The sequence below is a fragment of the Thunnus albacares genome, chromosome 7 (assembly GCF_914725855.1).
Source record: "Thunnus albacares chromosome 7, fThuAlb1.1, whole genome shotgun sequence".
Classification (NCBI taxonomy): domain Eukaryota; kingdom Metazoa; phylum Chordata; class Actinopteri; order Scombriformes; family Scombridae; genus Thunnus; species Thunnus albacares.
In genome coordinates this window covers 13,554,422-13,559,426 of record NC_058112.1, presented here as the reverse complement: position 1 = coordinate 13,559,426, position 5,005 = coordinate 13,554,422, and the positions used below count along the sequence as shown (strand labels likewise).

General features: G+C 36.0%; 1 long non-coding RNA gene across 1 annotated transcript; it reads right to left on the bottom strand.

Moving 5' to 3' along the window:
• Positions 1-229: 229 nt before the first annotated feature.
• Positions 230-4,546, bottom strand: LOC122986291. The gene is made up of 3 exons (XR_006404281.1): positions 3,991-4,546; positions 484-529; positions 230-362 (listed from the first exon to the last, which is right to left on the bottom strand). It is a non-coding gene; the product is annotated as an uncharacterized LOC122986291 (long non-coding RNA).
• Between the last annotated feature and the right edge of the window lie 459 nt (positions 4,547-5,005).

Genomic DNA, 5,005 nt, shown 5'->3' with positions numbered 1-5,005 from the left:
TTACACTGATATGGGCTGTTTGCTCTGAGAGGAACAAAACATGGGCTGAGAAAAAAAAAAAGGTATTTATGTGGTCTTAAGTGCATATATATACATTAAATAACAATCATGATTATTCCAGAACAATTATAAATATAGGAAATAAAATTTATGTTAAGGACACACTCTCGAATGCCATGATCATTGAGGAAGGAAACTGAATGTTTTATTATATCTATTTCAGGTCTCCTTGATAGAGGGCGGTATGATGACAAACGTAGTAAAGTTACTCTGCAGGCAAAGATGGATTGGCTTGTCAGCCTGGGGGAACAGAAGTAGCTGTTTGGCAGGTCTTTGTCAGGACTGGGATCAGGGGACCACGCCTAGAGGAGGGACACCAATGGTTTAAGGTGATACTAAAGTGTAAATAGGACAGTAATATTCACTGTGGCATAGAGACCACACACTATGACTGCTGAAATGGCTATATGTCAGATGTGGTACCTTGAAAGACAAAGCAAACGTCAGTCAGGGCTCACTTTCACTTGGTCTGAAATGACAGAAAATCAGGGAATAGTTATTTTTTTGTTAATTGTACTAAAATGGGAAGAGATTGTTTGGTTAGAGGCAAGAGAGAGATTCTTGACCAAAAGTTTTAATGCCACCCACTTTGATACAGAAAATCACAACATCTCACTTGAGAATAAGTGTCCTATTGCAGAGGATAATGGACCAATCTGCATGGTAATGGATATATTTGGAACGGTAAGTGAGGAGTTAGACAAAGCTGAAATGGGCTGTCATGGTTTGGTAATTGTGCCGGGGAAAGCATACAATTGCTTCACATGGAAAGATGAATATAGCATTCAAGAAAAGGGGACTCTCAAAGACAAAACAGACCTGTTTGAGAATATCAACTCTTAAATAAATCAAGGTTGTGAGACCTTAACATTTAATGTGTACTCTGCCTTTTAAACGTTAATTTCTGACAACACTTAAAATACTAATACTTCTGAAACAATTACACTCTCCTAGTTTTTTTAGTATTACAAATTTTTGTAAAGAGGCAAAATGGCACCAAATTTAAAAATATACATCTCAGTTCATGGGTTATTGTCTTAGTTTTATAGGTGGATATATTTTTAGTTTTAAATGTTTAAACTCTGTGTAAAGGAAAATCAGAGATTTCTTTTTAAACATATTATACGTGTTGGAAAATAATTGCTGAAAACGTGAAAAGACTTAACTATGTAGAAGTGAATTGTGTAGTTAGCACATTAAACTGTTTTTCACCATTTCTGCATTCAGGATTTTTTGTGTGGGCCTGAAATAGTGGCTTGATGATGTAAATGGGTGACTAGCATCAGCATCTTCAGTGGACATGACCCCAGCGTTTCAGAGCAGAAACGCTGGGGTCTATACTTGGCAATTTTTTTAATCATTCAAATTTAGCTGAGTGGTTAATTGTACATTTTTCTGTGGTGTGACAAACTCAGAGCACACGTATATTATTGGTTTACACAGACTTTAACTAGATATATTTTTTGTCTGGGACTTATGTTGTTTTTCATACACTCATATGCTGGTGAAATATTTAAAATTCTAACTTTGAATATAATAATGTGATAATGTTACGTATTTTTTCATGAAAGGTGCAATACAATTTATGTAAAGTTATAATCATATTTATGTGTACATAATGTACTTTAGATATCCTTGTTTCTAGAAATAATGTATTGAGGATGTGGTACAATTGATAATACAGTGAGTTAAATCAAAATGTTTATTAATTAAATGGCATGACCAGACAACTATCCTGTTAAAGGTTAAATTGATTGTATAAGAATATGTTGTTTGTAGGTTCAAGTAGAGTGTTTAATGTTTCAGCTGCTATCAGTACTTGTACATCTAATCCTCATAATAATGTGTTTAACAATACATGACCTCTACATGTCAGTGGGCACTTGAGTAGAAACCTTGAGGCATAAAATCTCACTAGAGATACCAGAAGAAGAATCTTAATCTTTTAGTAATGTTACATTTCAAAGAAGCATTTTTCAGTTTAAATAAAAGATGGATATGTTAAATTCTTGTCCCATAGTACATTTTAGCAGTTGGTAGACACACACACACACACACACACACACACACACACACACACACACACACACACTGCCCTATTCTCTTTTGATACTGGTCCATTATCAACTTGATGTTGTATTCCAAACTGTAACACACACATTATTACCCGCTATCCTGATGAACACATTAAGCACATTGTATATGGCTATGCACGTTGTACATTTTACATGTTGCACATGGTCAAAAACTTGTTTCAATTCAACCGTAAGCCTATTTGCAGATTCCTCTAAATCCTAGCAGCACGTTTTTAGGGCATTATTGGACATGCGCAATAAAATTACCTTACGGCACAATCCACTGTCACAAACAACAAAAATATGTTATTGCATTCTATATGGATGTGCAGAAAGCCCAATTTGTATTTGTATCTGTATTTGTTGAGGCAGCAAAATTATTTGTATTTGTATTCGAATAAAAGTGGAAAGAGGCTTAAAAATCCTGGTTTTGTTTTTGTTTTTATTATGCTTTTAATTTTAGAAAATTAAAGTGTCACAATAAGTGTTCATGAATAAACTACCTTACAAAGGAGGTCCCCATATCGGGTCTTGAACTGGAGTCTCCCAGATCATAGATGGCTGCGCTTACTGAGCTAAAACTTTACTCATCACCTCATTGCAGACAGACCTCTACCTATTTATATACCCATAACACAGAGACAGCACACCGTGTAACGTGTAGGGAAGAACAACGATTATTGCTTTGTATTTTTCATTCATTGCCTATTTTTTTACAACCTAACTTTGTGGAAAGGAGAAAGGGAACAACAGGTTATGGAGAGTCCCTTGGGGGCTTTTTGCATGTGTCAGTAGCTCAGCTTATCTCTGCGTAACACCCCCAACTCCGTGAGTGATGTCCAAATTAGGAAATGTGCGTCATGTAGCAGGTGGATGTGACTCCCCTTGTTGCGACCTGCGGATAGACGTAACAGCTGAGCAGAAAAGAGAGACTGAGATAGCAATGTAACCGACCTGCACACTGGTATTTCAGATGTTTTTCTTTTTTCTTCCCAAAAACAAATAATTTTTAAAATATTTGTATGAAACAAATATTCGTAAAAAACCCAATTGTGCTTTGCCGAATAATGTATTTGTATTTGGGCACACCCCTAGAATTCTAGCACCCAACAACACAAAAATTGCAAGTATTTACACCTATAATCTGCAAAATACACTTGACCTGTACATATACTGTGGATTAACTGTTGCATGAACTTAAAGAATGCTACAACATATATAGCATGTGATTACGACAGACACAATTTACCAAATCTCAATATGCGCCTAAATGGATAAGTGAAACAAATCTGCCCCAGTATACATATAGTATATTTTATTATTTAGAAAGCAGAAAGAAAGTGGGAATTCCTCCATAATATTTAAAATAATGCCCTTGAAAAGATTATATATTAGATTATTAACATTTTTTTTAAATATAGGCTGTAAGACATTACATTGGTATGTTACATGTATCTTCCAGGCCTATTTATTAACCACACAACAAACGCAATTTTATCTAAATATGCAAATTACCCAGTTATTATAAGTCCAAATATGATCTACAAAGATACAATTTAACATAGCTAGAAAGCTAATGGTTAGCCTGAAACAATTTAGGGTAATTTGGACACTTGATATTTTATATATTAAAATAATAAATCAAAACACCACTTTAATGTTGTAAGAAACCATTGGTTGCTACTTAACAAGGAAAGCTGGCCTTGGTGAATTATAAATGCAATCCTACTCATGTTAGCTAGCAAGCAAATAGCAAGAAATCAAGCTTGTTCTGCCAAAAAATGTTTCAGCTAAAATTAATAAACAACTGTCAAATTGATTCAATCAGATTCAGTAAACAATAACATACCTTTACCTGTGTTATTTTTCCATCTCCAATTTTCTCTTCTTTCGCCCTTGAGTGCCACTCCCAAATTCTCTTTTAGGAGCCATTTATGCAGTTACTCTGTTCATCTAAATGTAAAAGTTGCAAATGGAGATTTATTGCCGCATTAACCTCTTTCTCTTTATACATCCATGGCATTAACCAGCAGCAGACTCAAAAGATGACGCTGCTACATAACAACAATCCGTTGACCAAACTACCCACAATGCTGCTAAGTTACCATGGTTATACACTTTCGTTGCTGCTGTTGCGACTGTAAAACAGTGGACAAATTGTTTTCAGCGTCACACAACTCCCACGAAACCTCACTATCAGAATTTGATCCATTCGGTCCGATAACAGTTGGAAAGTCTAGAAGAGCCGCACGATTAAATTATTTCATCCCCGTTCAAGTTAGCAGAGGGCTAACTGGAAGTTAGCTGCTCGGCCGGCGGACGTCTCTGGCATGCATTCATCCGGCCAGTATGGGAAAGTTGCCACAGATTTCAGATTTAAAAACTCTTTATGTGATCTACAGAGAGATTTATCTGGCTGTGAAAGGCTTAATCAGCATTGTATGAACTTGTTTGGCAAGGGCTTAAATGTAAAGGATGCTCATTTATATGTAAAAGTCCTGCACTATAGTGTGAGGAGCGAGCCACACAGAAAGTCACGCTGATTGCGTGGCCCCCCCTAGCAGTTGTGCCCCTAAACAACTGCATAGAGTGTTTATGCCAGGGGCCAGCCCTGGACAGTACTGTACAGGACTGATTGTGATTATGGCTTTTGAGTATATTGCTGTCTATTTTCACTGATGTGCTGGACACATTATCATTACTTTGTCATCAGAATGAACTGGTTGACTGCATGTGCCAACTGTGCACTGTGCAGTTCCAAAAACAAATATTTCACCACATATCTTACTTGTAAAAAAAAATAACCTGACTGTTTTCATAACATCACCACTGTTGGTGAAAAGGAGACATGCAAGTATTTAACATAAATT